General features: G+C 40.7%; 1 long non-coding RNA gene and 1 pseudogene across 1 annotated transcript in view; one reads left to right on the top strand and one right to left on the bottom strand.

The window, feature by feature from the left end:
• The window catches only part of LOC138370852 (uncharacterized), an 88972-nt gene that overhangs the window by 42982 nt on the left and 19703 nt on the right, over positions 1 to 26287 (bottom strand). The window lies entirely within an intron of this gene.
• Positions 20365 to 21189, top strand: LOC138370658 (tRNA (guanine-N(7)-)-methyltransferase-like; annotated as a pseudogene).

Raw genomic sequence — 26287 nt, 5'->3', positions numbered from 1 at the left:
ATATGCATTCAATATAACAATCATGATATAAGGTGATAGCAATGATTACAATGGAAAAGTTGTATGGTTTAGGCACATATATTCTGGCATTGGATTTCATAAGATACAGTGCGAGTTTAATACACTAGTTAGGAAACTATCAAGAAAAAATTTAGGTACTTTTTGGTTTTATTTTTTAAAATGGCAGAAGTTGGACAGTTTTTAAATTTGTTAGCGAGTGAGTTCCATAGACAAGGTCCCTTTATTTGCATAGTGTATTTACACAGAATAACTTTGACTCTGGGGATATCAAAGATATTTATATATATATATATATATATATATATATATGTCGTACCTAGTAGCCAGAACGCACTTCTCAGCCTACTATGCAAGGCCCGATTTGCCTAATAAGCCAAGTTTTCATGAAATAATTGTTTTTCGATTACCTAACCTACCTAACCTAACCTAACCTAACTTTTTCGGCTACCTAACCCAACCTAACCTATAGAGATAGGTTAGGTTAGGTAGGGTTGGTTAGGTTCGGTCATATATCTACGTTAATTTTTACTCCAATAAAAAAAAATTGACCTCATACATAATGAAATGGGTAGCTTTATCATTTCATAAGAAAAAAATTAGAGAAAATATATTAATTCAGGAAAACTTGGCTTATTAGGCAAATCGGGCCTTGCATAGTAGGCCGAGAAGTGCGTTCTGGCTACTAGGTACGACATATATATATATATATATATATATATATATATATATATATATATATATATAATTTCAATTCAATCATCTCTGTCATTGATGTATATGGCAAAAAGTGTGTGGCCCAATACAGCACTATGTCTTAACGTAATGGGTCCAAGGGCCCATAAGGTCTCGACAGCATTAAGGGCCCTTTAGCAAACCAGTGTGCTGGGGCCCCTATGACACCCATGACGTCTTTGTATCATTTCAAGTTTGTACATGTACTTCTTAAGATATGGGCACCATACAACTGCTGCATATTCTAGCTTTTGTCTAAAAAAATCATGAACAATTTATTTATTATTTATCCATGAATGCCAGAACTAAACCCTGTGGTACTCCACTCGTGACATTTCTCCAGTCCAATACATTGCCTCTGATTACTGCCCTCATTTTTCTATCAGTTTGAAATTTTTTAATCCATGTTAGAAGCTTACCTGTCACCCCTCCAATATGTTCCAGTTTCCAGAACAAACTCTTATGTGGAATTCTGTTGAATGCCTCTTTTATGTCCAGATAGATGCAGTCAACCCAACCATATCTTTCCTGTAAAATTTCTGCGGCTCGATCATAGTAACTGATTAAATTTGTTACACAGGATCTTCCATTTCAAAATTTTTTATTTTTTATTTTTATTTTTTTTCCAGCACGCACAAGGAAGCTTGATGCAGATAAACTTACATTAGGATCAGAAGGTGATAGCGATAATGCCTTGGAAAAAAATCCTGACGAGCTACAAGTGCAGCAGGTGCATAAAGTCCAAAAAGTACCGCAGGTGCAAGAAATTCAACAAGTACAAAAAGTTCCGCAGGTGGAACATTTACAAAAAGTTCCGCAGGTGCAACAAGGGCTACCATTAGCAATCATTCAGAAACAGCAAGAAGTACAAGTAGTAAAATTTGAACCACAGGGAACTACACCAGGAAAACAGTGTAGTAACAACGGAATGGGAATTTTAAAATACCTGAGGAAACAGGTAAAAAAGGACAAACAATAGAAATGGTTCCTTACACCTTATTATTTGGTAGTTTATAGGTATTTTACTTATAATACTTTATATTATGTCTACAGTTTATAATTTAGTTTACAGTTAATTTACTTTTCAACTTCCATATCTTACATGAAGGATTTTTACTGTTTTTCATTTTTAAAACCTTATTAGTATCATTTATAGTTTAGTGTCAATTCACTTATAATACAATATATGGAATAATTTACTAAATTCATTTAACTATAATAAATTTAAATAAACATTTTTACCCCAGGATGAGTTTCAGTCACCCTACCCAAAAAATTAATGTTTCTTTATTACTAATCTTGTGAGAGGTAGCTTATTGTGCAGCCCATACTCATTCTGTGAGTGTTAGTTTATTGTGCACCCCATAGTCATCATGTCACCCAAGCCTGCTGCAGCTGCACCTGAGGGGTGGTGTAGGGAACCATTAGTGTACTATTATGATTTGAGAGAGAGAATGCTCTGTGGACAGAGCATCAATATGGCTTAAGGCATTGAGCTTTGCCTCAAGATGAAGCTTAGGCTGATCTCTGATTTGCTTCTTGGGAGTCTTCATTTACGTGCACCCCATACTCAACCACTTTGTAGTAATTAATTGTGCAACCCATACTCATCCTGTTACCAGTAGTTTGTGCAACCCATACTTATCCTGTGATCCCTATCCCTCTACTTCAAGTCCCTCAAGGGGCGCACGAATTCAGTTTGGCATACTGCATCCTGCCTTCCCATCCCTAGCTACTGACCCATCACAATATTTTATTTTATTTTATTTATATATATACAAGTAGGTACATTGGGGTTGTGAGAATACATTGAATAGTACAGTATTTACAATCTTGTAAAGCCACTAGTATGCGCAGCGTTTCAGGCAGGTCCTTAATCTAACAGATAATTTTAAGTAGGTAATTTCTATCAGAATTGATAAATGATAATAAATACATTGTTTACATACATACATTACAAATACATACATATAAGCTCAAAAGCTTCATTGAAGGTTGTAACAGAACCCATGAGCACCACACCAGAAATAAATACAGTTTTGATATTCCAAGAGTACGACTTAATCAAACTAGAAATGCTCTACAAATCAAGGGACCCAGAATGTGGAATGATCTTCCCAACCATGTTAAAGACTGTACCTCTCTCAACCAGTTTAAGATAAAAATTAAACACTACCTAATAAATTCACTAACCTACCTTACCCCTCTATTGTCAACCCATGTCTGTTATTTTTTTTTTTTTTTTAATCAACACTGTTTGTCAACCTATTGTATTTGTGCTGCTTTTTCAGTCATGTTCCCTCTTTTTTTTATCTTTATTTGTATTTGTTCTCAACACATTTTATTCTTTATGCTCAATTAGTATTAAGTTCTAGATATTAATGTTTTTCCTGCCCGAAACGCGTTGCGTAATAGTGGCTTTAGGCATTGTATGTACTAGCTCTATATATCGATCCATTAATGTAACATTACTTGTATGTATGTACCTTACCTGAATAAACATATTTATTTATTTATTTATTTATTTATACAAGTTTAACTCTGGGGATATGAAAGAGATATTTATTTCTGGTGTGGTGATAATGGGTCCTATTACATCTGTCCAGGAAGAGTTTCAGAGCAGGATTTGCATTTAAGAACAGAGTTTTGTAAATGTAGTTGACACAAGAGAATTTATGGAGTGAGATTATGTTTAGCATGTTTAGGGAGTTAAACAAGGGGGCTGAGTGTTGTCTGAAAGCAGAATTTGATATTATTCTGATAGCAGATTTTTGCTGGGTGATGATGGACTTGAGGTGGTTTGCAGTGGTTGAACCCCATGCACAGATACCATAGTTGAGATAGGGATAGATTAGTGTATAATATAGAGAGATGAGAGCAGGGTTAGGTACATAATATCTGATTTTGGAGAGTATACCAACTGTTTTAGAGACTTTCTTAGTTATGTGTTGTATGTGGGTACTGAAGTTGAGTCTCTTGTCTAAGAATAGACCAAGAAACTTTCCATCATTGTTATTGCTAATGTTTACATTGTCATCTGAAGCTGAATTGCATTTGTAGATTTGCTTCCAAATAAGATGTAGTAGGTCTTTTCTATGTTAAGTGTTAGTTTGTTGGTTGACATCCATAAGTGGACTTTTTTTAGTTCATTATTAACAACATTACAGTATTTAGTGTATGTGGGTTGGGGTTGGAGTAGATGAGTGTAGTATCATCAGCAAACAATATAGGTTTCAGAATGTTAAGAACATATACATCCTGCCTTCCCATCCCTAGCTACTGACCCATCACAATATACATCCTGCCTTCCCATCCCTAGCTACTGACCCATCACAATATACATGTAGTAGAGTGTTTTCTGTAGGCAATTTTCTAATTATACAATCATATGTTGCCCTCAGCTCTCCTATTTCATACATACTTTTTTCTTTTGCAAGGGAGTAATTACTACATCTACATTACAATCCTCCCATGGTGGTGTAAATTTTCTCTTGGGCACAGCAATACACTCTGAAATAACATCATACTTAATAACATTAGAACATAAGGTATTCATATATGCTCTTTTCTTCATCATACATTGTTCAGTACTTCCCACCTTTTGAACTGAGAGGACCAATTCATTAGCTCCCCCACCTCTCATTAATCTAATGGCAGAAGCTACATTTATCTCTGCAATTCTATCCCCAATACTCTGCAGATTCAACTCCATCCTGATTTTCTCAATCATAGCATTTCTTGGGCATCCTAAGATAATTCTCATGGCTTCATTTTGTACCTGTGGGAGGTTGGTGCTGGGGTTACTGTGGGAGGTGTACTGTGTGAGGTTGGTGTTGGGGTTACCTGTAGGAGGTGTACTGTGGGAGGTTGGTGCTGGGGTTACCTGTGGGAGGTGTACTGTGGGAGGTGTACTGTGGGAGGTTGGTGTTGTGTACTGTGGGAGGTTGGTGTTGGGGTTACTGTGGGAGGTGTACTGTGGGAGGTTGGTGTTGTGTACTGTGGGAGGTTGGTGCTGGGGTTACCTGTGGGATGTGTACTGTGGGAGGTTGGTGTTGTGTACTGTGGGAGGTTGGTGTTGGGGTTACTGTGGGAGGTTGGTGCTGGGGTTACCTGTGGGAGGTGTACTGTGGGAGGTTGGTGCTGGGGTTACCTGTGGGAGGTGTACTGTGGGAGGTTGGTGTTGGGGTTACCTGTGGGAGGTTGGTGTTGGGGTTACTGTGGGAGGTGTACTGTAGGAGGTTGGTGTTGGGGTATTCACCTAGTATATCTTGTTTCTGGGTGTACTAACCTAGTATATGTTGCGTGTGTGTGTGTATACTCACCTAGTCTCACCTAGAATATCTTGTGTGTAAGTACTCAACTAGTACTCACCTAGTATACCTTGTATGTGTGTATTCACCTAGTATATCTTGTTTCTGGGTGAACTAACTTAGTATATGTTGCGTGTGTGTGTATACTCACCTAGTCTCACCTAGAATATCTTGTGTGTAAGTACTCAACTAGTACTCACCTAGTATACCTTGTATGTGTGTATTCACCTAGTATATCTTGTTTCTGGGTGGGTCCGTGGGTTTATTACACTGTGAGTGAAAACAATCGCCTATTCTCTATTTTATATTGCGGCTTGTAGAGCTAGAAGCTGTTGCCTCTTGTGTGCGTTGCACAAGGGGATTAATATCTGGATTAATAGCTTTCAATATTTCCAGTATTTTTTAAGGTAACGCTTAAATACCGAAGATACTGCTATTGGACACCGCTTAATTGACAATGTCTCAACAACGCAGGCTAAAGATGTGCGTGGCTCCTGCTATTGCAATGATGCTCATTTGTTTTTCAATGATGGGCCTTAGTTGCCCCCTCTCTAACTTACCGTTCTAAATACCCCTTCTCCATCTTCCGCAAACATTTCCCCTCATACATCTCCCCCCTTTCCTCCTGTCCCCCTTGTCCATCTTTGTCCCCCTGTCCATCTTTGTCTCCTGTCCCTCACTTTGTCCCCTTGCCCACATTTTCTGTCCTCTGTCCCAGATCCCTTTCCCCCTCTCTGTCCCCCTCTCTGTCCCCCTGTCCCCCCTTTCCATCTCTCTGTCCCCCTGTCCCTCTCTATCCCATTGTCCCTGTCTCTGTCCCCCCTGTCTCTCTCTGTCCCCCTGTTCTTCTCTGTCCTCCTGTTCCTCTCTCTGTCCCCCTGTCACTCTCTGTCCCCCTGTTCCTCTATGTCCCCCTGTCCATCTCTGTCCCCTGTACCTCTCTGTCCCCCTGCTCACTCTTTCTGTCCGCTGTCCATCATCTGTCCCCCTCCCTTTCCTCCAGTCCCCCTATCCATCTCTGTCCCCTTGTCCCTGTCTCTCCTCTGTCCCCTCTCTCTTGGTCTCCTGCCCCCCTCTCCTCCCTCTGTCCCCCGGTCCCCCTCTCTGACCCTGTCCCTCTGTCTCTGTCTCTGTCCATGCCCCCCTCTCTGTCCCTGTCTCCCTCCCTGTCCCACTGCTCCCCCTCTGTTCCCCCGTCCCTCCTCTGGCCCTGTCCGTCTGTCCCTGTCCCTCAGCCTCTGCCTCTCCTCGTTTCTGACATTCTCTGTGTCAGCCTATCTCTCTGTCTCTTTCCTCGCTCTATCTCTGTCATTCTCTCACTGACTTTGCATATCCTTATCTATACGTCTCTGTGTCTAACATTCTCTCCCTGACTCTGTCTATATCTATTTCTCTGTCTCGATCTTCATCTCTTTCTCTCTCTCTCTCTCTCTCTCTCTCTCTCTCTCTCTCTCTCTCTCTCTCTCTCTCTCTCTCTCTCTCTCTCTCTCTCCTTACATACATACATACATACATACATACATACATACATACATACATACATACATACATACATACATACATACGTACATACATACATACATTTATTTAACACATGTGGTACACGCACAAGGGGACACAGGTGGAAGCTGAGTACCCAAATGAGCCACAGAGAGATTATAGAAAGAACTTTTCAGTGTCAGATTAGTTAATAAATGGAATGCTTTAGGCAGTAATGTGATGGAGGCTGATTCCATACACAGTTTCAAGTGTATGGAAAGTGTATGTATTCAAGTGGCGGGACCAAAGAGCCAAAGTTCAACCCTTGCAACCACAACTAGGTTAGTACATACATACATACATAAGATATAAAACAGTGGAGGATTCCCAGGTAGAACAATCAACCACAATGCCCATTACCCCTTTACCCTGATGTCCTTAACTACACAACTATACAAGAGTCATTAACACGTGTAATGGCTGATCCCCCATCACGATAGCATAAAGACCAATTGCTTGACCCGCAGTCTGTCTTGCTCCTCAAATAATTTTCGGGTTAACATGAAAACGTCTCTCGAGTTTATCTTTCTAATGTTGTTTTCCCATCTTTCATTTTATCAGCTTAGTTCCTTTATTATGCCCCAATTACTCATCCCTTGAGCGGTAGTTAAACTGAACCCAAATTTAAAAAAAGTTCCTTTTGCTAAGCAAGCTACAGTCTTGATAAGTCAGATATATTGTTTGTTAACACATTTCTCAACAATGAACAGTCAGTTTTATCAAGCTAACATATCCTAACACAACGAGTGAGAGTATTAACTGGTCTAATTATTTTATTAGACCAGTATATATTATTAGATTATACTGGTATAATTATATATATATATATATATATATATATATATATATATATATATATATATATATATATATATATATATATATATATATGTATATGCGAACAAGCCTGAATGGTCCCCAGGACTATATGCGAATATAGTCCTGGGGTGTGAGTTTTCATTCTCATATTCATATATGTATATATATACATATATATAGATATATATATATATGGGTGAGTTTTCATTCTCATATTCATATATGTATATATATAGATATATATAGATATATATATATATATATATATATATATATATATATATATATATATATATATATATATATATATATATATATATATATGTATGTATGAGTGTGTGTGTACATGTGTATACAACATTAATAATTTTGTAACTAGCGTCAAACATTGTTATTTGCTTAGCTAAACGAACTAGAGGGTTCAGGTCCTGAACCGATTATGTGCCTCTGTAATCCTTTACACCACGGCCCACGGGATGGGTATGGGGTGCGTAATAAAGAAAGCAATAGAAGAAATTGAAATTGCATAATACGGTTATTGACATTCAATAATAGTAAGATAAAGCAATGAGGACCAAATGGGAGACCAGTGATCAGTGTCTTGTATCCCCTGCAATACCTCAAATCCTACGTACCTCACTGACAGGCTCCAGTATGTTTCTGTGAATAATTCAATTTCTCCCACCCTACCCATCAACATTGGTGTTCCTCAGGGCAGCATACTTGGCATACTTGGGTATCCTTTGGAGGTGCTTATCCAGTTCTCACTTGAACACTGTGAGGGGATTGCCAGTTATGCCATGCAGTTATGCAATGTATGAATCTATCTATAAGTCCACCAATCTTTGTAAAAATTTCTTGTATGGATGTACCTTACCTAAATAAACATTTATTTATTTATTATTTATATTTAGGATTCATCAACTGCCAAAGATATTCACATGTCAGTATAATTCTGGCGAGAGAGAGGTTTGGGAAAAGCCGTTATACCAACTAGTCAGCAATAAGGGTGATATTTGTGGGGCACAGGCACGCTCGGCCTGGCCCATTAACCCCCAACTGACACTATAACTACTAGCTACTAGGTACATGAACATAATTACATAATTTACGTACATAATTTAAGGTACATAATTACTAGGTACATGAGGACTGGCCATTGTACTATATAGACCTGAAAAAGTGTAACTTAGCGACAACAAGAAAATATTGAATCACGAGACCACCGACGACCATTCCCTTACCCTGCCATAAACACTGAAATTTGACACCCTACCTCTGGAGCCACCCTGACCACAGGTCCACCAACTACATTTCCCTCCCTCCAACTCTGCCTCCACTTACATTGTACACACACATATTGTACACCACGCAAGTGTGGACTAGTGTGTAAATCTTACTGATACCACACTTAACCTTTATTCTTTCTCAATGTGTTGTATAAAAGGATCTGATTATACCGTTTCATTTCTAACTCCTTTTCTTGGAAGAATGCCACATATGATCGTACACACACACAAGGTCTGTATAGAGTATAGGCAAGGTCTGACAAGGTATACTAGGTGAGTACTAGTTGAGTACTTACACACAAGATATTCTAGGTGAGACTAGGTGAGTATACACACACACGCAACATATACTAAGTTAGTACACCCAGAAACAAGATATACTAGGTGAATACACACATACAAGGTATACTAGGTGAGTACTAGTTGAGTACTTACACACAAGATATTCTAGGTGAGACTAGGTGAGTATACACACACACACGCAACATATACTAGGTTAGTACACCCAGAAACAAGATATACTAGGTGAATACACACATACAAGATATACTAGGTGAGTACTAGTTGAGTACTTACACACAAGATATTCTAGGTGAGACTAGGTGAGTATACACACACACACGCAACATATACTAGGTTAGTACACCCAGAAACAAGATATACTAGGTGAATACACACATACAAGATATACTAGGTGAGTACTAGTTGAGTACTTACACACAAGATATTCTAGGTGAGACTAGGTGAGTATACACACACACGCAACATATACTAAGTTAGTTCACCCAGAAACAAGATATACTAGGTGAATACACACATACAAGGTATACTAGGTGAGTACTAGTTGAGTACTTACACACAAGATATTCTAGGTGAGACTAGGTGAGTATACACACACACACGCAACATATACTAGGTTAGTACACCCAGAAACAAGATATACTAGGTGAATACCCCAACACCAACCTCCTACAGTACACCTCCCACAGTAACCCCAACACCAACCTCCCACAGGTAACCCCAACACCAACCTCCCACAGTACACCTCCCACAGGTAACCCCAGCACCAACCTCCCACAGTACACCTCCCACAGGTAACCCCAGCACCAACCTCCCACAGTACACCTCCCACAGGTAACCCCAGCACCAACCTCCCACAGTAACCCCAACACCAACCTCCCACAGTACACAACACCAACCTCCCACAGTACACATCCCACAGGTAACCCCAGCACCAACCTCCCACAGTACACAACACCAACCTCCCACAGTACACCTCCCACAGTAACCCCAACACCAACCTCCCACAGTACACAACACCAACCTCCCACAGTACACCTCCCACAGTACACCTCCCACAGGTAACCCCAGCACCAACCTCCCACAGTACACCTCCTACAGGTAACCCCAACACCAACCTCACACAGTACACCTCCCACAGTAACCCCAGCACCAACCTCCCACAGGTACAAAATGAAGCCATGAGAATTATCTTAGGATGCCCAAGAAATGCTATGATTGAGAAAATCAGGATGGAGTTGAATCTGCAGAGTATTGGGGATAGAATTGCAGAGATAAATGTAGCTTCTGCCATTAGATTAATGAGAGGTGGGGGAGCTAATGAATTGGTCCTCTCAGTTCAAAAGGTGGGAAGTACTGAACAATGTATGATGAAGAAAAGAGCATATATGAATACCTTATGTTCTAATGTTATTAAGTATGATGTTATTTCAGAGTGTATTGCTGTGCCCAAGAGAAAATTTACACCACCATGGGAGGATTGTAATGTAGATGTAGTAATTACTCCCTTGCAAAAGAAAAAAAGTATGTATGAAATAGGAGAGCTGAGGGCAACATATGATTGTATAATTAGAAAATTGCCTACAGAAAACACTCTACTACATGTATATTGTGATGGGTCAGTAGCTAGGGATGGGAAGGCAGGATGTATATTGTGATGGGTCAGTAGCTAGGGATGGGAAGGCAGGATGTATATGTTCTTAACATTCTGAAACCTATATTGTTTGCTGATGATACTACACTCATCTACTCCAACCCCAACCCACATACACTAAATACTGTAATGTTGTTAATAATGAACTAAAAAAAGTCCACTTATGGATGTCAACCAACAAACTAACACTTAACATAGAAAAGACCTACTACATCTTATTTGGAAGCAAATCTACAAATGCAATTCAGCTTCAGATGACAATGTAAACATTAGCAATAACAATGATGGAAAGTTTCTTGGTCTATTCTTAGACAAGAGACTCAACTTCAGTACCCACATACAACACATAACTAAGAAAGTCTCTAAAACAGTTGGTATACTCTCCAAAATCAGATATTATGTACCTAACCCTGCTCTCATCTCTCTATATTATACACTAATCTATCCCTATCTCAACTATGGTATCTGTGCATGGGGTTCAACCACTGCAAACCACCTCAAGTCCATCATCACCCAGCAAAAATCTGCTATCAGAATAATATCAAATTCTGCTTTCAGACAACACTCAGCCCCCTTGTTTAACTCCCTAAACATGCTAAACATAATCTCACTCCATAAATTCTCTTGTGTCAACTACATTTACAAAACTCTGTTCTTAAATGCAAATCCTGCTCTGAAACTCTTCCTGGACAGATGTAATAGGACCCATTATCACCACACCAGAAATAAATATCTCTTTCATATCCCCAGAGTTAAACTTGTATAAATAAATAAATAAATAAATAAATATGTTTATTCAGGTAAGGTACATACATACAAGTAATGTTACATTAATGGATCGATATATAGAGCTAGTACATACAATGCCTAAAGCCACTATTACGCAACGCGTTTCGGGCAGGAAAAACATTAATATCTAGAACTTAATACTAATTGAGCATAAAGAATAAAATGTGTTGAGAACAAATACAAATAAAGATAAAAAAAAGAGGGAACATGACTGAAAAAGCAGCACAAATACAATAGGTTGACAAACAGTGTTGATTAAAAAAAAAAAAAAAATAACAGACATGGGTTGACAATAGAGGGGTAAGGTAGGTTAGTGAATTTATTAGGTAGTGTTTAATTTTTATCTTAAACTGGTTGAGAGAGGTACAGTCTTTAACATGGTTGGGAAGATCATTCCACATTCTGGGTCCCTTGATTTGTAGAGCATTTCTAGTTTGATTAAGTCGTACTCTTGGAATATCAAAACTGTATTTATTTCTGGTGTGGTGCTCATGGGTTCTGTTACAACCTTCAATGAAGCTTTTGAGCTTATATGTATGTATTTGTAATGTATGTATGTAAACAATGTATTTATTATCATTTATCAATTCTGATAGAAATTACCTACTTAAAATTATCTGTTAGATTAAGGACCTGCCTGAAACGCTGCGCATACTAGTGGCTTTACAAGATTGTAAATACTGTACTATTCAATGTATTCTCACAACCCCAATGTACCTACTTGTATATATATAAATAAAATAAAATAAAATATTGTGATGGGTCAGTAGCTAGGGATGGGAAGGCAGGATGCAGTATGCCAAACTGAATTCGTGCGCCCCTTGAGGGACTTGAAGTAGAGGGATAGGGATCACAGGATAAGTATGGGTTGCACAAACTACTGGTAACAGGATGAGTATGGGTTGCACAATTAATTACTACAAAGTGGTTGAGTATGGGGTGCACGTAAATGAAGACTCCCAAGAAGCAAATCAGAGATCAGCCTAAGCTTCATCTTGAGGCAAAGCTCAATGCCTTAAGCCATATTGATGCTCTGTCCACAGAGCATTCTCTCTCTCAAATCATAATAGTACACTAATGGTTCCCTACACCACCCCTCAGGTGCAGCTGCAGCAGGCTTGGGTGACATGATGACTATGGGGTGCACAATAAACTAACACTCACAGAATGAGTATGGGCTGCACAATAAGCTACCTCTCACAAGATTAGTAATAAAGAAACATTAATTTTTTGGGTAGGGTGACTGAAACTCATCCTGGGGTAAAAATGTTTATTTAAATTTATTATAGTTAAATGAATTTAGTAAATTATTCCATATATTGTATTATAAGTGAATTGACACTAAACTATAAATGATACTAATAAGGTTTTAAAAATGAAAAACAGTAAAAATCCTTCATGTAAGATATGGAAGTTGAAAAGTAAATTAACTGTAAACTAAATTATAAACTGTAGACATAATATAAAGTATTATAAGTAAAATACCTATAAACTACCAAATAATAAGGTGTAAGGAACCATTTCTATTGTTTGTCCTTTTTTACCTGTTTCCTCAGGTATTTTAAAATTCCCATTCCGTTGTTACTACACTGTTTTCCTGGTGTAGTTCCCTGTGGTTCAAATTTTACTACTTGTACTTCTTGCTGTTTCTGAATGATTGCTAATGGTAGCCCTTGTTGCACCTGCGGAACTTTTTGTAAATGTTCCACCTGCGGAACTTTTTGTACTTGTTGAATTTCTTGCACCTGCGGTACTTTTTGGACTTTATGCACCTGCTGCACTTGTAGCTCGTCAGGATTTTTTTCCAAGGCATTATCGCTATCACCTTCTGATCCTAATGTAAGTTTATCTGCATCAAGCTTCCTTGTGCGTGCTGGAAAAAAAATAAAAATAAAAAATAAAAAATTTTGAAATGGAAGATCCTGTGTAACAAATTTAATCAGTTACTATGATCGAGCCGCAGAAATTTTACAGGAAAGATATGGTTGGGTTGACTGCATCTATCTGGACCTAAAAGAGGCATTCAACAGAATTCCACATAAGAGTTTGTTCTGGAAACTGGAACATATTGGAGGGGTGACAGGTAAGCTTCTAACATGGATTAAAAAATTTCAAACTGATAGAAAAATGAGGGCAGTAATCAGAGGCAATGTATTGGACTGGAGAAATGTCACGAGTGGAGTACCACAGGGTTTAGTTCTGGCATTCATGGATAAATAATAAATAAATTGTTCATGATTTTTTTAGACAAAAGCTAGAATATGCAGCAGTTGTATGGTGCCCATATCTTAAGAAGTACATGTACAAACTTGAAATGATACAAAGACGTCATGGGTGTCATAGGGGCCCCAGCACACTGGTTTGCTAAAGGGCCCTTAATGCTGTCGAGACCTTATGGGCCCTTGGACCCATTACGTTAAGACATAGTGCTGTATTGGGCCACACACTTTTTGCCATATACATCAATGACAGAGATGATTGAATTGAAATTATATATATATATATATATATATATATATATATATATATATATATATATATATATATATATATATATATATATATATATATATATATAAATATCTTTGATATCCCCAGAGTCAAAGTTATTCTGTGTAAATACACTATGCAAATAAAGGGACCTTGTCTATGGAACTCACTCGCTAACAAATTTAAAAACTGTCCAACTTCTGCCATTTTAAAAAATAAAACCAAAAAGTACCTAAATTTTTTCTTGATAGTTTCCTAACTAGTGTATTAAACTCGCACTGTATCTTATGAAATCCAATGCCAGAATATATGTGCCTAAACCATACAACTTTTCCATTGTAATCATTGCTATCACCTTATATCATGATTGTTATATTGAATGCATATCTTACTATATTATACCTTGAAATATTCCTCAAATTATGCTACAATTTATATGTTGATAACCCTCAAATTTTACTTTAATGTACATAGTAATCTTTGTGATACTTTCTTACAATGTACCAGCCAATTTTTTTCCATTTAAGCTTTAAATTGCCTATTTAAAATTATCTGTTAGATTAAGGACCTGCCCAAAACACTGTGTGCTAGTGGCTTTACAAGAATGTAAAAACATCAATGCTATGTACTCTCATAATCCCAGTGTGCTAACTTGTATATAAATAAATAAACAAATAGTATGTAAGTACTGTACAGCATTATTCATGTTGATTCTATACCTTATCAAGCAAGTTCAGCATAAGAAGAATACAAATGAATACAACAGATGTAGACAAACTTCAATACCTGATTTTCAATCCTTCGTAGAACCCGGCTTGCTGTATTTCGTTCTAAAGCCTTCTTGCCTTTAAGTAGAAAACGGGCTTCCTCTTCTTTCTTCATTAATTCTCTACTGTTTCGGAAGTCACACTGGCAGAACTTGCAAACATTGCTTCGGACATGCACACATTGTTTGCAGTTTGTGCATCTCCTCAAGAATTTTCCCTGAAGACCTGAAGGAAATAGTTTCTAATAAAATACTTATATTCAAATGACCTATGCTGCAAAAATTATAAGTTAAATTGTTGTTAAAATGTACTACAGTAATTAAATATATTATTTAAATTATGAAATAATCTACATTAACACTAGTGAGAGCAATGTTAAAAATTTTAGGACTGCATCTGGAAATAACTTTAATTTTGGATGTGATTAACCATGCTGTAACTCGTATAACAAAACTGAGAGGAGTTGAATCCAACAGCCTGATTGACCAGGCTGTTAATTTCAAGCGAATACTATATTATTGGAAGAAAAAAAAATTATATATATATATATATTAATCAATATTGTAACTTTTTTTGTGTAATGACGTTTTCAAATAAAGTTAGATAAATATACACACATACCAAAAGAATAAGGGTGGTAGGAGAAGAAAATATGAAAGTGTTCAGTGAGGATCCACAAGGTCTTCTCTGAGTACTCTTTATTTTCTTCTCCGAGGCTATGGGTCCCTACACTTGCACCAGAGGTGGTACCCCTCATATATATATATATATATATATATATATATATATATATATATATATATATATATATATATATATATATATATATATATATATATATATATATGACAGTGTCAGATTCACCACCACCATCAAACACCACCAGCACCATACACCACCAGCATCATACACCAACAGCACCATACACCACCAGCATCATACACCACCAGCATCATACACCACCAGCATCATACACCATCAGCATCATACATCACCAGCATCATACACCATCAGCATAATACACCACCAGCATCATACACCATACACCACCAGCACCATACACCACCAGCACCATACACCACCAGCACCATACACCACCAGCATCATACACCACCAGCACCATACACCACCAGCACCATACACCACCAGCATCATACACCATCAGCATCATACACCATCAGCATCATACTCCACCAGAATCATACACCACCAGCATCATACACCACCAGCATCATACACCATCAGCATCATACACCATCAGCATCATACACCATCAGCATCATACACCATCAGCATCATACTCCACCAGCACCATACACCACCAGCACCATACACCACCACCATGTCAAATGGACAGTGTTAACAAAATTATTCCCACATACTCCGTCACTATGTGATGGAGTACACATAGAACAGGGGACTGTAACAAATGTTCTAGCATAAAACTTTGTACAGTTTAGTAATTCCTTACCATTTGATGTACTAGGTAGATCCATGTTTGGTGAAGTTTTATAGCTGGAGCTGGAAGATCCTGTCGAGATGACTTCTTCAAAGAGAATAGCTTCAACACATTGTGTCTTGAGTCTTCCAGTACTTGGCCTACAGTTACCAGATCTGATTTACAGAAACTAGTGAACTATGGAGATAAGATTGTTAATAATATACTTTTTTTGAGATTCATATGACTTGCAGCTTAAAAACCAACCTTATTTTAAAATAGTACACTAAAGTACATAGCAAATTGCGAAATTCGTAGTTTTTTAACTACTTTAAAGCTAAATTCTCAAGCTTTGAAAATAAGCACAATTTGCTATTTTAAGCGGAATCTGGCAACTCTGATTTAGCATGTAAACATTGACTTGCATTCACAATGTAGTTATTTATTTTTCAACAATTTAAAACGAGTTATGAAAATACACACATTGGTACATTATTGCAAAGGCACTATACTATATATATATATATATATATATATATATATATATATATAAATTGTTGCAAGTCGAGCAACAAATATTTTACATTGAACAACAAATGAGATTGGAAAAGCAGTATTGCCAAAATAGACCCCAGACACACCCTGTGGGTAGTAATGGACCCCCATACCGACCCTATGAGGGGTAGTGGACCCCATAATAACACTATGGGCGATAGTGGACACTATACAAACACTATGGGCGGTAGTTGACTTCATAGAGACCCTGTGGGCGGTAAGGGACCCCCTATCGACCCTGTGGGCGGCAGTGGACCCCCTATCGATCCTGTGGGCGGCAGTGGACCCCCTACCGACCCTGTGGGCGGCAGTGGACCCCTACCGAACGTGTGGGCGGCAGTGGACCCCCTACCGACCCTGTGGGCGGCAGTGGACCCCCTATCGATCCTGTGGGCGGTAGTGGACCCCCCCCATATCGACCCTGTGGGCGGCAGTGGACCCCCTATCGATCCTGTGGGCGGCAGTGGACCCCCTACCGACCCAGTGGGTGGCAGTGGACCCCCTGCCGACCCTGTGGGCGGTAGTGGACCCCTACCGACCCTGTGGACGGTAGTTGACTTCATAACGACCCTGTGGGCGGTAGTGGACCCCATACCGACCCTGTGGGTGGCGGTGGACCCCATACCGACTCTGTGGGCGGCAGTGAACCCTATATACTAATCCTGTGGGCGATACTGTACCCTATAGTCATCCTGTGGGGGCAATGGATGCCATACATATCCAGTGGGTGTTATTGTACCCCATACTTATTCTGTGGGTGGTTGGAGCCCCATACCCATCCTGTGGGTTATAGTGGACCCCATACTCATCCTGTGGGTGGTATTGGACCCCATACCTATCCTGTGGGTGGTTGTGAGCCCATACCCATCCTGTCGGTGGTAGTGGACGCAATACACATCCAGTGGATGGTATTGGATCCCATACCCTTCCTGTGGGTGGAAGTGATCCCCATACCATTCCTGTGGGTGGATGTGACCCCCATACTCATCCTGCGGGTGTTATTGGACCCCTTACCCACCTAACAGGTGGTAGTGGACCCTATACTAATCCTATAGTTTCCAATAATCCACACCATACCATCCTGTTTGCAGTAGTTTACCCTATATACATTCCAACATAACATCGTTTTCTGTTAGCGTTCCTACAAAACATTCTTTAAAGATTTCTAAAGCACAAACTATGGTATATAATATTGATTGGTGAAGCACTTATTCTATGTAATAATTTATTGTGCTTATTATAATTTACTAAGAACAACTAATATTTCTCAAAACAAAACTACGAGCCTTCAATAGGATGTAGCTGATCTGTAATATTATAAGAGCATGGACAATAGTAGGTGAATTTCACAACCCATGTGGGACCTGAAAACTACAATTTTCGTTATAATTGAACCAATCACGACTATTCAGCTATCTACGTTGATGGACGAGTACTGTGAGACGTAAATTGGTACGTGAGGAAGAGTTTGAGCCTTGGTAAAAAAGTTAACTGGGAATATATCACATATGTACTAAATCACATTCCACATATTGACTTTAAGCACTAGTCATATATGTACTGTCTTGTGTGAGAACGGGTTGATGTTGTGCTGGTCTGATTATCCTGACCTCAGCCGTCTGTACTTTTTCTTTCCGTGTGGCTCAGGTTGTCCTCCATACACGATGTTTGCCACCATAACTTGGACATTTGGCTGCTGTGGTCTGGGTTGCCTTGTGCTTTGCTATAATGTCTTTGGTTGGATGCCTCAGGCTGTACACTCCACATCTCTCCTCCTCGGTGCAGCGTGTTTGATGTAGGCCGTATTTCTGACATCTGAAGCCGCGCAGGGGTTCCGAGACGTATGGTCTCTGTACATTCTCCAACTTCCATGACCGAATGTTTCTGGCACATATCCCATGACGGTCACAAGAACCTGACGTGTAGCTGCTTTTGTATATTTTTGTGAGCCATCATTCTGCATTCCAGATTTGCTTGTGTTTTAGTATTGGATCTAGTGTTACGTCGACTGGGTATCCCAACAGCACGACTCGTGCGCGTCTTTCTGAAGGGTCCAGCTTGAGCAAGCACACAGATTTTCCTTGCAGGAATATTACCATTTCTAGATAAATTGCAGTCTTTTGGTCTGGTTGTGTCATTATAATTTATCCTTTTAGGTTGACTGAGATGGGAATTTTGAGCTTTGGTTGCCTCTTCCATTGCCGTTACTACTCCACATGTTATAGAAAAGTTAACTGTGCATTATCTTGAATTTGGGAAAATGTGCCGAGTCTGACAGTGGATGGTGTATGACTGGTGTTATCCTCTCTAGGTTCATTATATCTGGTGTCTTGCTGGTAGAAATACTTTGTGTAGCCTTGATAGCAGTTTCCTTCTCTACTTGCTGTACCTCGGTGCACTGTCCCTCGTTACCAGGAAAAGGCTTCCATTTCCCCTTTCTCCTGAACTTCTCCATGTCGTTTCCCCATAGTGAGGACAGATTCACTGCCCACCCTAATCTCAAAGTCACTCGTAGGTCTGGAGAAATTCATTTCACTCCAATGGAGGTCTAAAGTGATTTTAACATTGTAATCAGGGATACCTAACACCTAATTGAGCTGTTTGGTCTACCTTTCACAGGCAAGCTCAGTGCACCTTGTAAAATGCCCCTTTGTGGCACTACCCACAGGGTATTGCCTCGCCCTTCAGGGTATGACTAAGTGACCTGGTCAGTGGTAATGCCCTCACACAAAATAATAGGTCATGGGAGCTGAGCTACCAGACCACTGTGGTAACTGTGGGTCTCCTGCATAAGGTGCAAACAGCAAATAGTCAACAACTGTATTTATAAAAGAATTGCAGACGAAATCTTCAACGTTCCTTCCAAACAAGATATGATCAGAGTTTGGGTACTAATTGGTTGTTCCTCACAAAACAGCGAGGATTTGATCTCATAACTGCTCAAAGTCTGAAGTTTTCCATAGAACAAACCCGTGTGTGTCCTCTGCTGTACCAGTGGCGAGTCTCACGGCTTGTGATAGGCTCATCCTAGTAATGTAGGTCATTATGAGCTTTAGCCACAGCCTATAGTTCTTAGTTACCTCTATCTCTCGCCTGATGCTTCACTACTCGTAATTTGTATTATAGCTGCACTCAATTCTTAATGGATAGACCAAGTTATGGTATACTTTTATTAGCGTCTTGGCCTTGACACATACCAAACATCCATGATCCCTCCCAATTATTAAAGATTCTAGAACATCACGCACTTCCGGCGGCACGCCCTCCGGGACCCACGCACTCCGGGAGGCCCGACACACATGCAGTCAACATGTTACATCAACAGCTGTGCAAGTTCACTTCCTCGTATCACTGGAGATTGCTGCGAACCCAAAATGTTTCGTCTGAGAACATTTAATACAAGAACATTAAGTCCAACAGGTGCTATGTAGTGATTGTCTACAAGAAGACCTCATCCAGCAGACGACCCCGTCGTCATAACCTCTGAGAGCTCAAGAGGTTCCTGCTCATGCTAACACCGCCAGGTGATGAACATTCCTTGACATGAGCGCTATGTGATGAGCATTCCTTCACATGAGCGCTATGTGATGAGCAACTGCAGCCGTCGTGTTGGGTTTGAGTGTTGTGAGTGGTGAGCGGGACTACGGTGCTCGGTGCTCACATGGCCACGTGTGCTCTTCGCCCCACAACCAACAACACTGCTCAAATAATGGAGAGAAAAAGGCCTCCAGAGACAACCTATTCTCCCTTGCCAAGCTCTCCAGTAATTCACTAAAAATGCCTAAATGACCACAGAAGAAAAATTATCGACTGTGTGCTCACTTCAACCCAATTACCGGACTGGAATTGGAATTACAATGGACCTGAGTCCATACTTTCCCCAAGTACTTGTCTGCAGACAGTACCAAGAAGGTGGAATTTGCTGACATTGGATATAGCTATGGAGGAGTGTTGGTTGTCCTTGCCCAGATTTTTCCTGACACGCTTATGTTAGGCATGGAAATACGGGTGAAGGTGCCAGACTTTGTTGTTGACCGCATTCATGGCTTGAGAGATGATAAGAAGGATGTGCCTGGCGGATATCAAAATGTAGCTTGTATTCGTACTAATGCAATGAAGTACCTTCCAAATTTCTTTGAGAAAGGCCATTTAAGCAAAATGTTCCTGTTTCGTCATCCACACTTCAAAGGAGCCAAGTACAAATGGAGAATTATCAATGCATCACTTCTGGCAGTATATGGGTACGTTCTGCGTGAACGGGGGCCTTGTGTACACTGTGACGGATGTGAAGGACCATAATGAGTGGATGGTTCATCTTTTTACAGAACATCCTTTATTTATTCGTGTGGATGAGAATAATTTGGCTAATGATCCAGTGGCACAGTGCCTATTTGAGAGCACCAAGGAGGGTCAGAAGGTATCCCGCAATAGTGGAGACAAGTTCCTGGCTGTTTTGTCGCAGCATGTCAGATCCAAGACAACTTAGCATTTTGGAAGTGTGTGTACAGTAACAACCTGTATCAGACGACAGACGAGTGGGCGCCTGACAGCTGAGTGGACAGCGCTTCGGATTCGTAGTCCTGAGGTTCCGGGTTCGATCCCCGGGGCGGCGGAGACATATGGGCAAAAAGTTTTTCACTCTGATGTCCCCTGTTACCTAGCAGTAAATAGGTACCTGGGAGGAAGACAGCTGCTACGGGCTGCTTCATGGGTGTGTGTAACAAAAAGGAGGCCTGGTCGAGGACCGGGCCGCGGGGACGCTAAGCCCCAAAATCATCTCAAGATAACCTCAAGAGAAGAGTAGCGAGGGCAGCCAAGTAACATTCTTACACATGTCCCCCACTGTGTACACTACCAACAATCTCTTGCAGCTTCACGCTCCAGTACTACAGGTACACATGTCCACCACTGTGTACACCACCAACAATCTCTTGCAGCTTCACGCCTCAGTACTACAGGTACACATGTCCACCACTGTGTACACCACCAACAATCTCTTGCAGCTTCACGCCTCAGTACTACAGGTACACATGTCCCCCACTGTGTACACCACCAACAATCTCTAGCAGCTTCACGCCTCAGTACTACAGGTACACATGTCCCCCACTGTGTACACCACCAACAATCTCTAGCAGCTTCACGTCTCAGTACTACAGGTACACATGTCCACCACTGTGTACACCACCAAAAATCTCTAGCAGCTTCACGCCTCAGTACTACAGGTACACATGTCCACCACTGTGTACACCACCAACAATCTCTAGCAGCTTCACGTCTCAGTACTACAGGTACACATGTCCACCACTGTGTACACCACCAACAATCTCTAGCAGCTTCACGCCCCAGTACTACAGGTACACATGTCCACCACTGTGTACACCACCAACAATCTCTAGCAGCTTCACGTCTCAGTACTACAGGTACACATGTCCACCACTGTGTACACCACCAACAATCTCTAGCAGCTTCACGCCTCAGTACTACAGGTACACATGTCCACCACTGTGTACACCACCAACAATCTCTAGCAGCTTCACGTCCCAGTACTACAGGTACACATGTCCCCTACTGTGTACACTACCAACAATCTCTTGCAGCTTCACGCCTCAGTACTACAGGTACACATGTCCACCACTGTGTACACCACCAACAATCTCTAGCAGCTTCACGTCCCAGTACTACAGGTACACATGTCCACCACTGTGTACACTACCAACAATCTCTTGCAGCTTCACGCCTCAGTACTACAGGTACACATGTCCACCACTGTGTACACCACCAACAATCTCTAGCAGCTTCACGTCCCAGTACTACAGGTACACATGTCCCCTACTGTGTACACTACCAACAATCTCTAGCGCTTCACGCCTCAGTACTACAGGTATAAACGTTACCATCATCCTCCTGGTGGTTCCTGAACCTCAAGCAGCTGTAAGTGCTTGACCACAGTGGTCACCCATCTGTGGTCACAGCCACCATCTTGTGTAAATAAGGTCACCTGGGTGTGGTCACAGCCACCATCTTGTGCAAATAAGGTCACCTAGGTGTGGTCACAGCCACCATCTTGTGTAAATAAGGTCACCTGGATGTGGATTTGATTTTCACGAACTTATTATTTGTGTGTTGAATTGTCTTCCACTGACGTGTCCATGTCCACAGCCATTAGCCTGTCAGTGCCAGAACAGGTGAAGGCCGAGTCTTGGAGACGAAGATTACCTGACCATCCCTGGCGTGTCCAGCACTGGGCGAGGTGTCCTCAGGTGAGTGGGTAAGTATAGCGGAAATATCTTATTTAACAACTCACTTTTCAACACTTTGTAGAGATTATTTAATGTATCAACTATGCATAACAAAGAACAATTATCTTGATTGGAACGTGTCTAAACCTTTTAAATTTGGGGAGAGTAGCCATATTTGTGAGGCAGGTCAAAGGGTTAAGGAAAGATTTCCCTCGAGAGGGTTGAGTACCCATCCAGTTGTATTGTTATGTGCCTCAGATATACAGAGCAATCGCAGCATATTGCATTATGCTTAATACACTGGATGACGAACACATCACAGTTATGTTAGGTTGATTAACGATCCAACACAACCTTGCAGGTTAGGTTGGGTTGGTTCGTTATTGCAAGATTCTCAACTAATTAAAAAATAAACATTGGGGCTATCACTATAGGTCAGTGTTAGAGGAGCTGGTAGGCGGTGGACAATGGTGTGACCCGTTAGATGAATGGTGGATTAACAAGGAGATGGTTCACTGGTAGATGAATGGTGAATAAACAGGACGATGGATCACTGGTAGATGAATGGTGCATTAATAGGACGATGGATCACTGGTAGATGAATGGTGGATTAACAGGACGATGGTTCACTGGTAGATGAATGGTGCATTAATAGGACGATGGATCACTGGTAGATGATTGGTGGATTAACAGGACGATGGTTCACTGGTAGATGATTGGTGGATTAACAGGACGATGGATCACTGGTAGATGAATGGTGCATTAATAGGACAATGGATCACTGGTAGATGAATGGTGGAATAACAATACTGTTAGATCAATGAGCTTTAAGAGGGGGCACCGAGGGATGATGGTGTTTATATCACACACTTCGTTCCTGTACACAATAAGACTATTTAGGTTAGGTCAGGACAGTTAGTGATGCATCGACATTATTTACACGTTAAATGTGTAGTGGGAGGAGGCGGTTCAGACAGTCGGGACTGTCAGCCGACGAACGGAAGGGCAGACAGTCGGGACTGTCAGCCGACGAACGGAAGGGCAGACAGTCGGGACTGTCGGCCGACGAACGGAAGGGCAGACAGTCGGGACTGTCGGCCGACGAACGGAAGGGCAGACAGTCACCACAGTCGGCCGACGAACGGAAGGGCAGACAGTCACCACAGTCGGCCGACGAACGGAAGGGCAGACAGTCACCACAGTCGGCCGACGAACGGAAGGGCAGACAGTCACCACAGTCGGCCGACGAACGGAAGGGCAGACAGTCGGGACAGCCAGCCGACGAACGGCAGGGCAGACAGTCGGGACAGCCAGCCGACGAACGGAAGGGCAGACAGTCGGGACAGTCAGCCGACGAACGGAAGGGCAGACAGTCACCACAGTCAGCCGACGAACGGAAGGGCAGACAGTCACCACAGTCAGCCGACGAACGGAAGGGCAGACAGTCACCACAGTCAGCCGACGAACGGAAGGGCAGACAGTCACGACTGGGTGTTACTCTTGTATGGGAAGTAATCATTGCTAACAGGTATTGTATCTCACACCCCCTAAACCTTCCTTCATGCTGACACTAACCTGGTAATGCTTATCTCCTCACTCTAAACCTTAATGGCATCACACAATCTACTTTAAATGTTCCTTGAAGCGACCTTGAAAAATGTTTTTTTCCTCTGTGAATCCTTATTTGCCTAATTGCTGCAAAGGGACCTGACGGCTGAGTGGACAGCTTTTATTATTCCTAGTCTTAAGGTTCCGAGTTCAATCCCCGCCGGAGGCGGAAACAAATGGGTAGCGTTTCTTTCACCCTGATTATCCTGTCTTTGATTACCCAGAGCCGAGATTCGAATCCTGCTCACAAGCACCTAATTTTCTCATTGATACATCACAATGTGATTTCTTGGAGCCTTCAGACCCATCTCTGACATCCTGTAAGTTTAAAGTTCTTGAAAACATTATACACGACAGGCGAATGATTCAAATTAGATTCCAACTTGCTACTAACCTGTATGGTTTACTTCCTGAAAGAAGCATTCAGACTTGCTTTACTGAATATTTTATTTGACAGGGACCATGTTCTCGGGCGACATTTATTGACCTCCAAACTGCTTTTGATTCATCAAAAAGGGGAATTAATCTTAGAACAATTAACCTCTTTTGGAGATAATGTTATACTTGACATACCTCAAGGGGTACCCTTGTATCACAACTGCCTCAGTTCTTTCAAGGGGGCTCATAAGTAAACTTTCTGCACCATTTGAGTCGAGTTCGTCGCAAGGAGGCGTGCTTAGCCCATCATTGTTCAATGTGCTAAAAAAACAAATAACTGATAATTCCACACTAGCTGATGAAGCTGTCATCTGTTATGTCTGACATTTGTATTGTTTCGAATACCCAAACGTGACTGCAAGCTCTACGCGATTCACTCGCTGCTAAAAGCATCGAATTCAGTTTTGTATATAATTTAATCCATCGCTCTTTTCCCTAAAATGAATCAATGTCCCTCAAGCTTTCAAAGTCAACAACCAAAACAAATATAGGCAGCACAAATATCTTTGAGTAGGTATCAGTGACAATGTAAACGACCTTCAACTTAGGTTAAAAGACAAATCACTGAAAATACTTTCTGGTAAGAAAATTGGTATTAATGTTAAATATGGTAAACTATTCAACACTTGTTAGTTGATTGCATTTATCTTCCTCGCCTGTTTGAACAAATTGGAAGTAATACATAATGAAGCCATGAGGGTAATTCTTGGTACCCCAAGATGCACATGAATCATTAACTTGAGGGAAGAACTGAAGCTTCCAACTATACTAGAGAATCATACAAGTCAACTCAACCTTTTCCCTTAAAGTCATGAGACCCTACATCTCCAGCCTTGCTCGGCGACAAAGTATTCTGTACCGTTAACACCGTATTAAGTGGTGCAACATACCAACTCACTCCTTGTATGATAAATGACCGAGTAAAATCCCAACAATCTAATCAAACTGAACATTCCTTTTAAATGCAATATACCTGCAACTGATATTCCTCTTCATCTGTTCCCACAATTCAAGTACCATATACACTTGCCACTAAGGAAGATAATGAGAATCTGCTCTTTCCAAAGTTGTCACACTAAATAATTGCCTCTCGTCATAACTTTCAAGATCCCATGAGTACTGTCTACACCGATGACCCAGTCCAATCATCTACAGGACGGACTGCAGCAGTATGCAGGTACAGGAACAATACTTCCACACAGTAAGTGCCAGGTTAAACAACTGGCTGACCTCTGTACAAACTGCTGCTGCACTACAACTAGCTCTCAGTATATATAAAGTCACAGGAGGTGGTGACAA

The sequence above is a fragment of the Procambarus clarkii genome, chromosome 33 (assembly GCF_040958095.1).
Source record: "Procambarus clarkii isolate CNS0578487 chromosome 33, FALCON_Pclarkii_2.0, whole genome shotgun sequence".
In the NCBI taxonomy this organism is placed as follows: Eukaryota; Metazoa; Arthropoda; class Malacostraca; order Decapoda; family Cambaridae; genus Procambarus; species Procambarus clarkii.
This window is presented reverse-complemented; position numbering and strand designations above follow the sequence as displayed.